Source organism: Pseudophryne corroboree, chromosome 4, assembly GCF_028390025.1.
Source record: "Pseudophryne corroboree isolate aPseCor3 chromosome 4, aPseCor3.hap2, whole genome shotgun sequence".
Classification (NCBI taxonomy): domain Eukaryota; kingdom Metazoa; phylum Chordata; class Amphibia; order Anura; family Myobatrachidae; genus Pseudophryne; species Pseudophryne corroboree.
In genome coordinates this window covers 150,310,790-150,329,853 of record NC_086447.1, presented here as the reverse complement: position 1 = coordinate 150,329,853, position 19,064 = coordinate 150,310,790, and positions in this window count along the sequence as shown.

Here is a 19,064-nt window from a genome sequence, read left to right as displayed (position 1 = left end):
TTTGCCACTGTTAACTCCCTCCTCTGCCCACCACCACCTCCTCTCCCTTCCTCATTGTCTGCTCTTGACTTTGCCACTTATTTCACATCCAAGATTGACTCCATACGTCAGGATATCACTTCCCACCAGACCAGCAACCAGCCACCACCCATCCCTTGCCACCCCTCCCCTTCCCTCTTACCAACTCTGACATCTTTCTCCCATGTATCTGGCGAGAAAGTCATGGCCCTCATCCGTTCCTCCCCCCCCACAACCTCCCCGCTCGACCCTATCCCCTCCCACCTCCTCCGTTACCTCTCCCCTTCTGCCTGTTCCCATCTTGCCCACCTTCTCAATCTCTCCCTTTCATCAGGCACTGTCCCCTCTGCCTTCAAGCATGCTCTTGTCTCCCCTATTCTTAAAAAACCTACCCTTGATCCTAACACTCTCTCCAACTATCGACCCATCTCTCTCCTCCCCTTTGCCTCCAAACTTCTTGAGCGTATTGTCTATAATCGCCTCACTGCCTTTCTTTCCTCTCACTCACTGCTTGACCCATTCCAGTCTGGTTTCCGTTCTCTCCACTCCACTGAAACTGCCCTCACAAAAGTCTGCAATGACCTCCATGCAGCCAAATCTAAGGGCCACTACTCTCTGCTTATTCTTCTTGACCTCTCTGCTGCTTTTGACACTGTGGACCATCCTCTCCTTCTGCAAATCCTTCACTCTCTTGGTCTGCGTGATACTGCCCTCTCCTGGCTGTCCTCCTACCTCTCTGATCGTTCCTTCTCTGTCTCCTCTCATGATGCTACCTCCCCCCCACTTCCACTAACTGTTGGTGTCCCCCAAGGCTCTGTTCTTGGTCCTCTCCTTTTCTCTCTCTATACGTCCTCTTTAGGTGAACTCATTAGTTCTTTTAACTTCCAATATCACCTCTATGCTGATGACACTCAAATCTACCTCTCCTCCCCTGATCTCTCCACGGCTCTCCTCACTCGTACCTCAAACTGTCTTTCTGCTATCTCTTCCTGGATGTCTCAGCGCTTTCTTAAACTCAACATGTCTAAGACTGAGCTGATCATCTTCCCACCCTCCCGCACAGCCTCACCTCCCACAATCTCATTATCCATTGATGGCACAACTATCTCCCCTAGCCCCCAAGTACGCTGTCTTGGCGTAATCCTTGACTCCTCCCTCTCCTTCAAACCACACATTCAGCACCTCTCACAAACCTGTCATTTTCATCTCAAAAACATTTCTAGAATCAGACCTTTTCTCACACAGGATGCCACTAAGATCATTATTCACTCACTGATTATTTCCAGACTGGACTACTGTAATCTCCTCTTAACTGGCCTCCCTGACAATCACCTCTCTCCACTCCAATCTATCCTCAATGCTGCTGCCCGGCTCATCTTCCTCACCAAACGCACTACGTCTACCTCCCCCCTCCTACAGGCCCTCCACTGGCTTCCCTTCCCTTTCAGAATCCAATTCAAACTTCTCACACTCACTTACAAAGCACTCACCCACTCCTCTCCCATCTACATCTCTGACCTTATCTCCCTTTACTCTCCCACCCGTCCTCTTCGCTCTGCTAATGCACGCCGTCTCTCCTGTCTTCTGATTACTTCCTCCCACTCCTATCTCCAAGATTTTTCACGTGCTGCTCCATTTCTCTGGAATTCTTTACCTCTCCCCCTCAGACTCTCCACCTCTCTACAAAACTTCAAACGGGCTCTTAAGACCCATTTCTTTACCAAACGTAGCCAAATCTCAACATAACCCTCTGTTCCACGCTCTCTATGTACCCCATCTGTGTCATCCCTGTCTGTCTACCCCTCCCCTTAGAATGTAAGCTCTCACGAGTAGGGCCCTCTTCCCTCATGTGCTTATACTTTTCTTACTTTAATAATCCTCAACCGCCCAGATCCCACAGTTTTTTGACCACCTGGAACTTATCTCTATGTTTACTGGTGTAGTTATGCTTAGCTGCCCTGTACTTGTCCTATATTGTATTCAACTGTAAGTCACTGTTTTCCTATTTTTTATGTGCATTTGTACTCTGTAATCGGGCGCTGCGGAACCCTTGTGGCGCCATATAAATAAAGGATAATAATAATAATAATAATCTCCGTCCACTTTATATCTCTCCACAGCTTAGTAAATAGACCCCTACAGTATATCTCCTATCATGCTCCCACAGCCAGCTGAGTTTGTAGTTAGGCAGCAACACATGTCTAAAGGCTGACGATAATTGAGAAAATCATATGCTCTAATTGTGAAGCCATTTATTACTTAAATCAAGTGGAAACTGCAGTTTTGGGGCTATGTAACAATAGCCTAATAAAAGAGATACAGTATTATAGAGATCTCTTGCAAAATGCTAGTTAGTGCTACTGCCTGATGACGCATCAATTCATTTCTGTGGTAATGGCCAGCTCTAAGCTGTTATTGTCGATTGGGTCCCCCAGGGACAAGCTTAGTGTTGTCGATGTGTTTTTTTTTTTCAATTTGCCAAGTCAGGACATGGTAAGAAAAGGACCATCCCTGTGGCTCCGAGTGAGTAATACATTGGAAAACGTGGGTGGTGTGTGTCTTCTCTTTTTTTTTTTTTATAAAAACTTTGTCATTTGGTGTGTATGTACTGTCATTATATTCTTTCTTTCTTTTTTTTTTATCACATGCACTGCAGATCCCATCAGGCCCTAGACAGGGGTGATTTCTCCAGGTGGAGGCATATTTTTTGGTTGGCCTGATTCCCTTATAGCAATACAGCCCCATGCTAGGGATTATTGACACTTCCCCCTGCTGCAGTGCCATCAGTACTGACTCGTAAAACCTAAGGCTGGTAGTGAAAATTTCAAAACTGTTTTGTGGTGCTGGTTCACGGAAATCGGGGTACATCCACTGCAGGGGATCAACAATAGGATCAGTTTATAAGGTCAGAATACTTTGGCTTTGGCCATCAATCCACAGCAGATCCCATTGGTTTCAAACTATAGAATGGCAGACCTGTAAATGTAGCCCTAAGAACTGAAGATGATGCAATTTAAGGGCTGTTCCAGTTACTCACCCATTTTAGAATTTGATTGCCACTCACTTGACCAAGCGACCAGTGGTTTTCTCCTTGAATCCATTTCACGGTAGCATAATTCATTATTTTCGGTATCCTGTTAACTGCAGTCAGCTAATAATTAGTGATGAGCGGGTTCGGTTTCTCGGAAACCGAACCCCCCCGAACTTCACCCATTTTACACGGGTCCGAGGCATACTTGGATTCTCCCGTATGGCTCGGTTAATCCGAGCGCGCCCGAACATCATCATCCCGCTGTCGGATTCTCGCGAGATTCGGATTCTATATAAGCAGCCGCGCGTCGCCGCCATTTTCACTCGTGCATTGGAAATGTTAGGGAGAGGTCGTGGCTGGCGTCCTCTCCATTTATTAATAATATTTGTGCTACTGCAGTGCTTATTGCTTAATTGTGGGGACTGGGGAGCAGCTGTATTATATAGGAGGAGTACAGTGCAGAGTTTTGCTGACAGTGACCACCAGTATACGTTGTCTGCCTGAAACACACTCCATATCTGTGCTCAGTGTGCTGCATATATCTGTGCTCACACTGCTTAATTGTGGGGACTAGGGAGCAGCTGTATTATATAGGAGGAGTACAGTGCAGAGTTTTGCTGACCAGTGACCACCAGTATACGTTGTCTGCCTGAAAAACACTCCATATCTGTGCTCAGTGTGCTGCATATATCTGTGCTCACACTGCTTAATTGTGGGGACTGGGGAGCAGCTGTATTATATAGGAGGAGTACAGTGCAGAGTTTTGCTGACAGTGACCACCAGTATATATAGCAGTACGGTACGGAAGGCCACTGCTCTACCTACCTCTGTGTCGTCAAGTATACTATCCATCCATACCTGTGGTGCATTTCAGTTGTGCGCAGTATATATAGTAGTAGGCCATTGCTATTGATACTGGCATATAATTCCACACATTAAAAAATGGAGAACAAAAATGTGGAGGTTAAAATAGGGAAAGATCAAGATCCACTTCCACCTCGTGCTGAAGCTGCTGCCACTAGTCATGGCCGAGACGATGAAATGCCATCAACGTCGTCTGCCAAGGCCGATGCCCAATGTCATAGTAGAGAGCATGTAAAATCCCCCAAAAAAAGTTCAGTAAAATGACCCAAAAATCAAAATTGAAAGCGTCTGATGAGAAGCATAAACTTGCCAATATGCTATTTATGACACGGAGTGGCAAGGAATGGCTGAGGCCCTGGCCTATGTTCATGGCTAGTGGTTCAGATTCACATGAGGATGGAAGCACTCATCCTCTCGCTAGAAAAATGAAAAGACTTAAGCTGGCAAAAGCACAGCAAAGAACTGTGCGTTCTTCTAAATCACAAATCCCCAAGGAGAGTCCAATTGTGTCGGTTGCGATGCCTGACCTTCCCAACACTGGACGGGAAGAGCTTGCGCCTTCCACCATTTGCACGCCCCCTGCAAGTGCTGGAAGGAGCACCCGCAGTCCTGTTCCTGATAGTCAAATTGAAGATGTCACTGTTGAAGTACACCAGGATGAGGATATGGGTGTTGCTGGCGCTGGGGAGGAAATTGACAAGGAGGATTCTGATGGTGAGGTGGTTTGTTTAAGTCAGGCACCCAGGGAGACACCTGTTGTCCGTGGGACGAATATGGCCATTGACATGCCTGGTCAAAATACAAAAAAAAATCACCTCTTCGGTGTGGAATTATTTCAACACAAATGCGGACAACAGGTGTCAAGCCATGTGTTGCCTTTGTTAAGCTGTAATAAGTAGGGGTAAGGACGTTAAAAACCTCGGAACATCCTCCCTTATACGTCACCTGCAGCGCATTCATCATAAGTCAGTGACAAGTTCAAAAACTTTGGATGACAGCGGAAGCAGTCCACTGACCACTAAATCCCTTCCTCTTGTAACCAAGCTCCTGCAAACCACACCACCAACTCCCTCAGTGTCAATTTCCACCTTACACAGGAAAGCCAATAGTCCTGCAGGCCATGTCACTGGCAAGTCTGATGAGTCCTCTCCTGCCTGGGATTCCTCCGATGCATCCTTGAGTGTAATGCCTACTGCTGCTGGTGCTGCTGTTGTTGCTGCTGGGAGTCGATCAGCATCCCAGAGGGGAAGTCGAAAGACCACTTGTACTACTTCCCGTAAGCAATTGACTGTCCAACAGTCCTTTGCGAGGAAGATGAAATATCACAGCAGTCATCCTGCTGCAAAGCGGATAACTCAGGTCTTGTCAGCCTGGGTGGTGAGAAACGTGGTTCCGGTATCCACCGTTAATTCAGAGGCAACTAGAGACTTGATTGAGGTACTGTGTCCCCGGTACCAAATACCATCTAGGTTCCATTTCTCTAGGCAGGCGATACCGAAAATGTACACAGACCTCAGAAAAAGAGTCACCAGTGTCCTAAAAAATGCAGTTGTACCCAATGTCCACTTAACCACGGACATGTGGACAAGTGGAGCAGGGCAGACTCAGGACTATATGACTGTGACAGCCCACTGGGTAGATGTATTGCCTCCCGCAGCAAGAACAGCAGCGGCGGCACCAGTAGCAGCATCTCGCAAACGCCAACTCGTTCCTAGGCAGGCTACGCTTTGTATCACCGCTTTCCATAAGAGGTACACAGCTGACAACCTCTTACGGAAACTGAGGAACATCATCGCAGAATGGCTTACTCCAATTGGACTCTCCTGGGGATTTGTGACATCAGACAACGCCAGTAATATTGTGCGTGCATTACGTCTGGGCAAATTCCAGCATGTCCCATGTTTTGCACATACATTGAATTTGGTGGTGCAGAATTATTTAAAAAACGACAGGGGCGTGCAAGAGATGCTGTTTGTGGCCCGAAGAATTGCGGGCCACTTTCGGCATTCAGCCACCGCGTGCCGAAGACTGGAGCACCACCAAACACTCCTGAACCTGCCCTGCCATCATCTGAAGCAAGAGGTGGTAACGAGGTGGAATTCAACCCTCTATATGCTTCAGAGGATGGAGGAGCAGCAAAAGGCCATTCAAGCCTATACATCTGCCCATGATATAGGCAAAGGAGGGGGAATGCACCTGACTCAAGCGCAGTGGAGAATGATTTCAACGTTGTGCAAGGTTCTGCAACCCTTTGAACTTGCCACACGTGAAGTCAGTTCAGACACTGCCAGCCTGAGTCAGGTCATTCCCCTCATCAGGCTTTTGCAGAAGAAGCTGGAGACATTGAAGGAGGAGCTAAAACAGAGCAATTCCACTAGGCATGTGGGACTTGTGGATGGAGCCCTTAATTCGCTTAACCAGGATTCACGGGTGGTCAATCTGTTGAAATCAGAGCACTACATTTTGGCCACCGTGCTCGATCCTAGATTTAAAACCTATGTTGTATCTCTCTTTCCGGCAGACACAAGTCTGCAGAGGTTCAAAGACCTGCTGGAGAGAAAATTGTCAAGTCAAGCGGAACGTGACCCGTCAACAGCTCCTCCTTCACATTCTCCCGCAACTGGGGGTGCGAGGAAAAGGCTAAGAATTCCGAGCCCACCCGCTGGCGGTGATGCAGGGCAGTCTGGAGCGAGTGCTGACATCTGGTCCGGACTGAAGGACCTCCCAACGATTACTGACATGTCGTCTACTGTCACTGCATATGATTCTGTCACCATTGAAAGAATGGTGGAGGATTATATGAGTGACCGCATCCAAGTAGGCACGTCAGACAGCCCGTACGTAATTTGGAGGCCCTTGCAGAAACTGGCTTTATTTTAACTAAGTTGCCCCCCCTCCAGTGTGTACTCCGAAACAGTGTTAGTGCAGCCGCTCACCTTGTCAGCAATCGGCGTACGAGGTTACTTCCAGAAAATGTGGAGAAGATGATGTTCATCAAAATGATTTATAATCAATTCCTCCGTGGAGACATTCACCAGCAGCAATTGCCTCCAGAAAGTACACAGGGACCTGAGATGGTGGATTCCAGTGGGGACGAATTAATAATCTGTGAGGATTGAGATGTACACAGTGAAAGGGGTGAGGAATCGGAGGATGATGATGAGGTGGACATCTTGCCTCTGTAGAGCCAGTTTGTGCAAGGAGAGATTGATTGCTTCTTTTTTGGTGGGGGCCCAAACCAACCAGTCATTTCAGTCACAGTCGTATGGCAGACCCTGTCGCTGAAATGATGGGTTTGTTATAGTGTGCATGTCCTGTTTATACAACATAAGGGTGGGTGGGAGGGCCCAAGGACAATTCCATCTTGCACCTCTTTTTTCTTTCATTTTTCTTTGCATCATGTGCTGTTTGGGGACAATTTTTTTGAAGTGCCATCCTGCCTGACACTGCAGTGCCACTCCTAGATGGGCCAGGTGTTTGTGTCGGCCACTTGTGTCGCTTAGCTTAGTCACACAGCGACCTTGGTGCGCCTCTTTTTTTCTTTGCATCATTTGCTGTTTGGGGACAATTTTTTTGAAGTGCCATCCTGCCTGACACTGCAGTGCCACTCCTAGATGGGTCAGTTTTTTGTGTCGGCCACTTGTGTCGCTTAGCTTAGCCATCCAGCGACCTTGGTGCAAATTTTAGGACTAAAAATAATTTTGTGAGGTGTGAGGTGTTCAGAATAGACTGAAAATTAGTGGAAAATATGGTTATTGAGGTTAATAATACTATGGGATCAAAATGACCCCCAAATTCTATGATTTAAGATGTTTTTGAGGGTTTTTTGTAAAAAAAACACCCGAATCCAAAACACACCCAATCCGACAAAAAATTTTCAGGGAGGTTTTGCCAAAACGCGTCCGAATCCAAAACACGGCAGCGGAACCGAATCCAAAACCAAAACACAAAACCCGAAAAATTTCCGGTGCACATCACTACTAATAATTGAGATCATCAGGGCAGTAATTTTAAACCTACTTTGCCTATATAAACAGTACATCATGCCCTGCTGACTGCCAGAGTGTCTGGTCGGAATGGGCCACAGGGTCTCTTTGAAAATTTCCGGTGGGCCCCACTGTCAGAGGGTTCCACCTCCTTTCCTGATGTCAGGTAGTGCAGGAACATTCAGTAGATTAACAGATGATGCGCTGTCGTATCCATATTGTCTGCAGACCATGGGCCTGATATATGTTTATAATTAAAGTTAAAAAAAAAGGCAAGTAACTTTCTGTTTGGAACAAACCATGTTGCAATGCAAGGGGAGCAAATATATTTATACTGTTTCTGTGCAGGGTAAATACTGGCTGTTTTTACATGCAGCCCACAAATGAGAGACAGTTTTATTTTTATATTGCAATTTACCCACATCTATCTCTCTCTGCACATTACATCTGCCCCACTTGCAGTGTAACATGGTTTTGCCCTGTTTCTTGCTTTTTTGTTTTCCTTACAACCATGAATCAATCGAAAGGGACAGCCGTGGCTTCAGCCAGTTGTGGCTGCAATGCAGTAAACCAGTGGTTCCCAAACTTTTTTGAATCACGGCAACCCAGAGCATCAGAATTTTTTTCACGGCACCCCTATGCCAATAGTTTCTTATTGAGAAATTTAGAAAGAAATATTAAATGAAGTAAATTGTGTTTATATGTCATCCTTAGGTTCAGTTTTCTGATGAGCGCCAAGACTTGCTTCTGTTTGTCCACATATTTTAGGACTGACAGGCACCAGCACTGGTTTTGCCTATTGCATTGACCGTAAATAATTTGAATTGGTCCTGGACCACCAATCTTAGGTACCCATGCAAGTACGCCGAGGCACCCAGGGTGCCACAGCACACAGTTTGAGAACCACTGCAGTAAGCCAATAAGAATCAGCTTGATTCTTATTGGTTGCTGCAGGCTGTTGCTGGACGTCACCACAATCTATTGGTCGAGTGTTGACTGCGATTGATGCCTCGGTCACCCCTGATGTAAGCAATACATGAGGATAAACTGAGAAGTGCTTTAAGATAATAAAATATGTATCCAAGATGATTCTGAAGTGGTTGGCCAGATGTAACATTACACTTTTGCCACATGCAGTAGTGTGGAAGGATCATCTCCGCACCCTGGTGCTATCAGTCTAGTGTGCTTCTCTAAAAGTTAGACTTGAAACAGTTAGTCACTTCCTTCTTTATGAAGTAACATTTTCTGAATCAAGGTTTTAGGTGTAAGAGTTATCTATGTATTATGCTTGATATTTGTTTCAGAAATACTTTTTTTTTGTCCTGGTGTTTGTCAGCCTGATATCAGTGATATAGGCTGTAAGTGAGAGAAAGGCAATGGCCTCTACTGCTGGTAAATCTTTGATATTTTATTTAACATGCTGACGTGATGTTCTGTGAATTGCAGGGTCGCCTTCAGTGTATGAGTAGGAGGAAGGCCATGAAATCAATGGTAGAAAAAGGGCTCACCACTGCACAGATAGCCAGACTCCCTTTCCATCACTAATCTATTAGGCACATGAACACCTCTTGTAGGGAAGACTACTAGGAGCCATTGGTATCAGCTATCTGATAATTCCCAGCTCTCTGATTTGCTGAGGATGTAAGACAGGAAACTATACAACACTACTTACAGATTGCTGAGAGCTGTCCTTTTGATGTTACTGAGAGGCTACAGTTCTTCTATTAGTAACTAGCAATCGATAGTCTGTTGAGTACATTGTGGTGGGGAGGGAAGTTCCATACACTACTGATCCTGTTGAAAAGCCCAAATGTACACCAGCCATCAGACAGACATCGGATGGTAACATGTGCCGTAAACTGGGAATAAAATCCCTATCATACATCTAAGCATCAATGGGCAACCATTCCATAAATCAGGCTGAAAGTATTTCATTTGAGGTTCTGTACACTGGCCACCAGCAGATCTGATTGAGTCTCCAATGTATACTGGTCAGGGGCAAATGCAGTATTTCTAGAGGGGGTGTTCCAAATGCAATCCACAATCTCCTGCTCTGCGGAACAATGGAGCAAGTGCTGGAGCCTTTTGGAGTGTTAGAATAACCTAGTACAGTCCCTGGTCTTTTTATACATTGGATAGTGTATGGAATATGATATTAATAATTAACTAGATGGTCTACAGTATAGGCTGCCTAAAACATGTATAACTAAGATAAATAACATAAGTGGTCATGAAAAGGTTAAACATCCCATAATAAATAAATACACAAAAATAATAGAACCAATAGGAGTCAGAACTGCACTAAGCACACATTCTCCCACCTCATGGTAAGGCGTCTGTCTTTTCTTCTTGGCAACTACTCTCTGGTCCTGTGCACTGATAAACACACAGCAAACTTGGCAGAATAAGCTGCTACCACTGGGCATGTGCAGCAGCTTCTGCTCTGTCCCTTAAACTGGTAGCAGCTCTAGTATTCTATACTATTGCTATTGTGGTCATCATTTGAGCCACTGCCCAGCACCCACCCCTCCCCACCCCTCCGCATTTGCCTATGCTAGCCAATAACTGTATTGTAATCAAAATAATGAGTGGGACAAACAGAGGGTCATACTGTACTTATGCACCCCCAAGATTTCTGACAGCAGCCATGTGGAAATGACAAGTACGTTTTACCTGGGGAATGTAGGCATACACATGGAAATGCTAAATTTATAGTCAAATGATGTTTTCAGGATGTTTGTTTCTACATTTGGTTCAATAATTATTTATTATTCCTGATCCAGAGCACAATGCAGAATGTTCTCATCAGGAAAGGGACACGCAGTCTGCAGCTACTTGCCGTGTGATGAAGTGTAATGCTGATGTGTTGAAAAGCTGTTTCAGGTGTCTTTGTGTAACTGAAAACTTCTCATGTGAAAGTAGGGAAAAGTTAATATACAACGACTTGTGGATTTAAATCACTAGCTATAATCTAATAATGTAACTGTGAAAAACAGAACGATCTGGCAGCCAAAAAGTTTAGGACAAAATTATCTTATTTATTGGGCTTCTTCACATTACGATTTAGAAGTACAAATACACTGACCCAATGATTCCTGTGGTCACTGTGCCTCTCCAGTCCTCAGTACTGAAGAGACTACAGACAGCCATGCTGGAGACCTTTACAAATGAAGCAGGAGATTCATCAACATCTAACTGCCATGTTATAGACTGTGTTTGAAAAATGACAGGTAGGAGCTGATTGATTGGCAATTCATCTCTCTTCACTTTATATCTCTCCAAGAGGTCTATACATGCCTCCCAACATAACCCATTCCAGGAGGGACAAAATGATTTATGATTGCCATCACCAGTTTTGAACAGGTAAATTGATAAGAAAGGTGTTTCATCACAGGCAAGAGCATAGCTACCATAGGTGCAGGGAGTGCAGCTGCCATGGGGCCCTGAGTTGAGGGGTCACCTTCCCTGTTAAAGATACACGTGTTATAAACATTTTTTTACCATTGGTAGATACTGTGCATGGAGTCGAGTGTTTTGGTTCTAATTTCATTGCTGTGTTTTGGTTTTGTAAAACCACCCTTAAGTGTTTCGGTTCAGAATTCGGATTTAAAATCTGAATCTTGAGTTTTGGATTTCTTGAAAATTGATAAAAACAGCTATAATCCAATCATTTTTGCAATCCAAAACCTGAAATTTGGATTTAAAAATTGAATTCCGAACCACGGGAAGATCTGCTCGGTTATATACACATGGATCTGGCAGCTGGGACTGGATCTTGTGGCCGCTACCACACACCATGCATGGCGCCGTATGCTCCGGTATCGTGCCGGCATCTACTGCGCATGCTCAGGTCTCTGGAAACATGGTGTCCACCATGGTCCAGAGACAAATTTAGTACTGCGTATGCGCAGTGGCCATTTTTGGTGTGATTTTTGCCATGGCTGCTGTGGCTGCAGCGCCCGCCATGCGACTACGAAAAGGTATGTAATACAACAACATGGGTGCAATGTGTGCTGTGTGGGCCCCCCCCTGGACCCAGAGGCCCGTGTGCACCAAACACAATGCAAACATGATAGAAATGCCAATGCAATGAATTCAGCTAGACTGTACCTCTGTGACATCACAGTATATTCAGCTAGACAGTACCTCTATGACATCACAATGCCTTCAGCTAGATAGTACCTCTGTGACATCACAATGCATTCAGCTTCAGGCAGCTAGACAGTACCTCTGTGACATCACAATGCATTCAGCTAGACAGTACCTCTGTGACATCACAATGCATTCATCTGCGGGTAGCTAGACAGTACCTCTGTGACATCACAATGCATTCAGCTAGACAGTACCTCTGTGACATCACAATGCATTCAGCTATAGGCAGCTAGACAGTACCTTTGTGACATCACAATACATTCAGCTGCAGGCAGCTAGACTGTACCTCTGTGACATTACAATATATTCAGCTAAACAGTACCTCTATGACATCACAATGCCTTCAGCTAGATAGTACCTTTGTGACATCACAATACATTCAGCTGCAGGCAGCTAGACAGTACCTCTAAGACATCACAATGCATTCAGCTTCAGGCAGCTAGACAGTACCTCTGTGACATCACAATGCATTCAGCTAGACAGTACCTCTGTGACATCACAATGCATTCAGCTAGACAGTACCTTTGTGACATCACAATACATTCAGCTGCAGGCAGCTAGACAGTACCTCTGTGACATCACAATACATTCAGCTAGACAGTACCTCTATGACATCACAATGCCTTCAGCTAGATAGTACCTCTGTGACATCACAATACATTCAGCTGCAGGCAGCTAGACAGTACCTCTAAGACATCACAATGCATTCAGCTAGACTGTACCTCTGTGATATCACAGTGCATTCAGCTAGACAGTACCTCTGTGACATCACAATACATTCAGCTAGACAGTACCTTTGTGACATCACAATACATTCAGCTGCAGGCAGCTAGACAGTACCTCTGTGACACCACAATATATTCAGCTAGACAGTACCTTTGTGACATCACAATGCAGGCAGCTAGACAGTACCTCTGTGATATCACAATGCAGGCAGCTAGACAGTACCTCTATGACATCACAATGCAGGCAGCTAGACAGTACCTCTGTGACACCACAATATATTCAGCTAGACAGTACCTTTGTGACATCACAATGCAGGCAGCTAGACAGTACCTCTGTGATATCACAATGCAGGCAGCTAGACAGTACCTCTATGACATCACAATGCAGGCAGCTAGACAGTACCTCTGTGACATTACAATGCATTCAGCTAGACAGTACCTCTGTGACATCAAAATGCATTCAGCTCTAGGCAGTTTTAAAGTATCTCTGTGACATCACAATGCATTCAGCTGGACAGTACCTTGTGACATCACAATGCATCAGGGACATTTTAAGAGAGGAGAGGGTCCATGTGCAGACTCCGGGTGGGCCCCCTCCTCTCCATGGTGCTGTAGGCTTCGGCATTGTGCCGGCGCCCAATGTGCAAGTGTAGGTCTCCGGAAACATGGCGCCCGCCATGGTCTGGATGCAACTTTCGTACTGCGCATGCACGGCTGCCATTTTTGTGTGGGATTTTTGCCATGGCTGCTGTGGCTGCAGCGCCCACCACGGGACTACGGAAAGGTAAGCATTACAACAACATGGGTGCACCATGTGCGGTGTGGGCCCTCCCTGGACCCAGAGGCCCGTGTGCACCGAACACAATGCTCCCATGATAGGAACGCTAATGGATGGCCTGTTTAACTCTCATTGACAGCTCCTTTGACTGCATGTTGTGAGTTCACAGCAACAACTTCAAAATGCAAATACCACACTTGGAATCAACACCAGATCCTTTAAGCCTGCTTAATTGATTAGGAAATAACAAATGAACAGCCTAGACCTGTCCATGAAACAGCTTTTGAGCCAAAATCCAATTGCTTTTGGTCCCTTGAAAAAGACGGAGCTACATATTAAACAGTTGTAATTCCTTAACCATTTCTCCAATTTGGATGTAAATACTCTCAAATTAAATCTGATAGTCTGCACTGTAAAACCATATTCATTTTATAACTGGAACTGTTATGGTAAACTGACAAAAAAACCAAAATGTGTCAGTGTCCAAATATATATGGACCTAACTGTGTGTGTAACTGATGAAGTCCACAACGGTGACAAAATGCATTGGACGTGGTTAAGAGACAGTGGACATGGTGACTAATGGCAGTGGGGTGTATGTATAATTATATATAGTTTCACCGCTGTGACACAGGAGCACATTAAGAGAGGAGGAAGCCCGTGTGCATTTCCCATCCGGGCCTCCTCCTCCCTAGCCAGAAGCGCAATAGACTCTGGGCACCGGGAGACCCTAGCACTATCCCAGACTCTAGTGCGCAGGTGCAGGTCTCCAGGAAAATGTTGTGGTGGCCATTTTCCTGGTGATATTTCTACTGTGCATGTGTGAAAAGCCAGGAAAACGTTTGCTGCACCATTTTCCCAGTGGCTTCTGCAGTGCTGCTGCTGACACATGACTCCAGAGCATAAGTATTGAAAAAAATGGGTGCAGTGTGTGCGGTGTGGGCCCTCTGCACCCTGGGGGCACGTGTGCACCGCACACCCTGCACCCATTATAGATACGCCAGTGCTTTGATATGCAGTCTTCATTGTAGGGAGAAACACAGAGGCATGTCCTGTTCGTGACAGACGAGAGAAGACTAATAGAGAACTGCTCATGTGCAGTAGGGCACTTGGTCAGGGTTGGCAGTCGTGCCTCTGGTAGTCTGGGGTCCTAGTGCCTGGGAAGAAGAGGAGACAGTGACAAAACATTTTGCTGCTGGAGGCATTCTAATTATTTCAATGGCTAAATGCTGTTCTGTGTCATTCCTCTTCAAAACTAGGGGCACACAAATAAGCATCAGACAAAGGTTGTTAACCCGATAAATAATGTATATTACTGCATTAAGGGCCTAATTCAAGTCGCACTGCAAACGCGATGCAAATGCAATATTTGAGTAGGGCCTGCTGTGCACACAACCAGGTCCCATGCTTCGTGAGCAGTTAATGCGATTAAGTCGCATTGACTGCAAATGCAGCTGCCTGACTGACAGGCTGAGGCGTTCGTGGGGTAGGCAGAGGGCAGCGACTGAGCATTTTCGGGGCAGCGCTTGGGAAACGGGGGCGTATCAGCGGCATTTTCGGGGTGGTTGCGTGTCGTTACATGTAGCCGCTCCGATTGAAAAAATGTGCCGCCAGGAGGCTTCCATAGTTTCTGCAACCATGCTCTAATTGCGGCATGATCGCAATTAGAGTGTAATCACAGTTGGTTGGCGGCGGGTAGCATGCTGGGTGGCATTGCCCTGCGATGGACAGCCCCCAGCATGCAATTCCAAGAGTAGCAGATTTTATTAAAAAGCAGAATCTGCTACCCTTACTGAAGTAGGCCCTAATTATCTCTGATTTTTCAGAGCTACTGTATTTATCAATACTTGTTTAGCATATATAAGTATCCACGCCCCTTTATATATGTTGCTAGCACTTCTGACATAATGAACCCTAATGAATGTCTCTGTGTGTGTTTGGGGTGGGGAGGGGGGTTGTAGGAAATATAGATTAATCCTCTATTATCACAGGCAGTAGCGGATCTTGCCACGGGCAAGCAGGACTTTTACCCGGGGCGCCGGCTTCCGGAGGGCACCGCACCAGGGCAAGATCCGCTGCTGCTGTGCCATCCGCTGCCCATTGCCCCCCGCTGCCGCTGTGAAGAGCGTCTAGTTTCCCTTCGTGGAGAGGTCCTTTACTGTGCGATGCGCGATGACGTCATCGCGCACAGCAAAGGTCCTCTCCACGAAGGGAACTAGACGCTACGCATCTAGATTCCCTTCGTGGAGAGGACCTTTGCTGTGCGGTGCGCGATGATGTCATCGCGCACCGCACATCATTTCAGTCTGTACAGGGGGCGTAAATGACCACGCCCCCTGTACGTAGCCACGCCCCCTATTGTCACCGGCCCTGATCACAGGGATGAATATGAATGTCCCATATTTTCTGCAAAGTACGGCACAGTATGTAAGCTCTACACACAAAAAGTTCATAAATAAATGTATTAATAAAATGTATTTTACAATTCCTCCAAGGAAACATGTCCAGGTCAGCAGAAGACTTGATCTATTCATATAGCAGCAGATACAGTAGATAAGCAAAAGTCTTGAAATGCATCTCATTAGCTCAGAGACAAAAGTGCAAGATTGATTTATGGGGGACAGTTTTGGTGAATCACCCACCCACCGGCCATCTGAATTAAATGCTTGCTACAGTACTGTACCTGAGACAGGCAGTAATAAGATCAAATTGCAGAAGATAGATCATTTCCGAAATGTATTTCCTTTGAAACTGAAATACACATCTAGCAACTGCATAGCTAATTATGAGACAAACTTCTAAGATTATAATTTACAGCTTAATATCAGTAAGAAAATCTTTAGCCTTAGACAATACTGGTATTTGATTTTGAATATACTGTAGAGTGGTAACTAGAGATGAGAGAAATTTGTATACTGTTTCTTTTGCCTAATTATAAAACTGACAGCAACGTTTTATCTTGATGGTGTCATTTGGTGTTAGAAGTATAGAGCAGGGGTATAGATTACATAGGCCCTGGCCTGTCTGGTTGTCCAGGATCAGTCTAGTAGGCAGAGCAACATCCTTTTAATAGGTCTACAATCAGAATGGGTTTGTTGGGTCAACCCTATTTAGGTCGACACTCAATAGGTCATCCGCTATTCAAAAGGTCGACATGGAAAAAGGTCGACATGTGTTTTTTTTTGTGTGTGTCATTTTCTACGTAAAGTGACCGCCCCAGTCAGTGCACCATGTCCCCTCGCATGGCTCGCTTTGCTCGCCATGCTTCGGGCAAGGTTACTATTCCTAAACGTAGTCCACATGGATCGTATGAAAAAGTTCAAAAAGTGAATTTTTTAAAAAAAAACTCATGTCGATCTTTTCATGTTTCGACCTAATGCTCAGGTCGACCTTTTGCAGTTGTCAACCTCAGGGCTGGATTAAGGTCTGTGGGGGCCCCTGGGCAACAAATTTGTGGAGCCCCACCACACTGTCCTCACAACTGCAAAAAAAACATTGGAGTAGGAGTACAGAGTTTACCTGTCTCCTCTCCGTCCTCCTCGGCAGCTGAGCTGTTCCTTTACTGCTGCGGCCGCCGAGGAGCTTCACTCACAACAGTGTGAAGTCTCGCAAGATAATGTCAAAAGGAGAAGAGACAGGTAAATGCTGTACTCCTACTCCGATGTTTTTTTTGCAGTTGTGAGGACAGTGTGTGGGGGTACCACTTGTGTGGAGGCTCCGGGACGACCGCCCTTTCCGCCCCGCCATTAATCCAGCGCTGGGCAACCTAATGCATGTTGACTGATAGTGGTCAGCCTATTGAGTGTCGACCTAAGGACCGTATCCCCTACAATCATATTTGTATCAATGCACAATATCACAGTGGGGCAATCTGGGTAGAAGATGAGCAAACCAGCAGACTTTTCTTTGAGGTTTGCCAGAAACTGTTGCAATGCATGCTCTATATATACTCAACCCATACCTCCCAACATGACCCTCTCCAGGAGGGACAGATTGCTCTGCTCCTGCACTTCCCTCTTAATTTATAAAAAATATTTAAAAAATATATATATATATATTTAGAGGAAAATTCAATTGTACACTTGTTTCTCCCATGGCCGCAGGGACTTGGTTTAGGAAAAAATACCCCGATGTCTTTCTGCGCATGCGCTGCCCCCGACGACATCACCGCTACCACCACCACCCGGTCGACCCCCCCCGTTGCGACCACCCCGCGCGCTGTGGACCCCCCCAGCAGATCAATATACTTATCATTTCAGGGAGCCGACCGGCTCCCTGGACAGTGAGTATGTTTGTTTTGTTTTTTACACTTTGATCAGCTTGTGTGTCCATCGGTCACTGGAGTTGGGTCGCGCTCAGCCTTCTCTGCCAGGGGCAGAGAGAGCTGGGCAAATGCCTTCCTATAGCAGTGCTGCCTTTTGATGGCGAGAGTATCACAGGACACACTGCGGTATTTTTTCACATTTTCTTTTTAGTAAATTTGTCCACATCACATTTCCTATTATAAGTATGGGGAATGCGATGTGACTTACTAAAAAAAAGTGAATTAAATGGTATCGAGCAATTTTTCATGAAAACTGCTCCAAATGCCCTTTAATACATTCAGGTGATACTAAAATAATGTGAAAAGGGTGTGAAACACCCTTTTTCACATTTTTTTTAGTAAAAATAATGTTAACAAATAGACCCCTAAGTAATTGTAAGTTTCAAATTAGCTTAATTAGTCATTAATTACTCAATTTCGAAGCACTCTCTTGTGACCCCCGGTGTGACTGTGTATGTGACCCCCAGAGGCAGCAACAGTGAGAACTACTGTACATCTCCTAGCAGCCACCTCCCCTCACAGTAGATCCCTCACTTCCCAGAAGCCCCCTCCCCGGTAGGAAGAAGGGGAGATGACTGGCAGCTATGGAGACCGCCAGACTGGTAAATATTGTCTTTTATTTTCATACACCTCTGGGTTTTCTGCATGCATCTTTTTTTAATTGGACAGTGTGGGTATCGGTTGTGCTCATAATATCAGAAATCCAAAATTGGGTGCGAGGTCCACAAGTTTTTTGTGGACTAAACCTCACATCTAGTATCCAACCCCACAATGGTTTCATTTTTAATCCCACTTTTGATCACCAATTTGTAATAGAGTACCTTCATGCATGATCTGTGATCAACTGCAGCTTTATTTGTGTTCACAGCACAACACAGCAAAAATCAGGGCTGTAACTAGAGTAGTGCCAAAGGTGCCTTGCACACAGCGCAAGTGCATTGCATATGCTCTGTGGGCGCAGGACTGTCCGGCAGCACAAGCAGAGCCGCTCATCAACACTGCCCACCACCGTTAGCTGCAGCACTGCCTGTTGTCATGTATTCTCCTTCTCTACCGAACACATCACTACATACAGGACAGCGTGCAGTGCTGCAGCTTCCCACCTGCATGCGCTGCCCCCTCCCAGTATACCTCATTTTCAGCCACAGGCAAAGCGGCATCTCCTGAGAGAGACATGATGACGTCT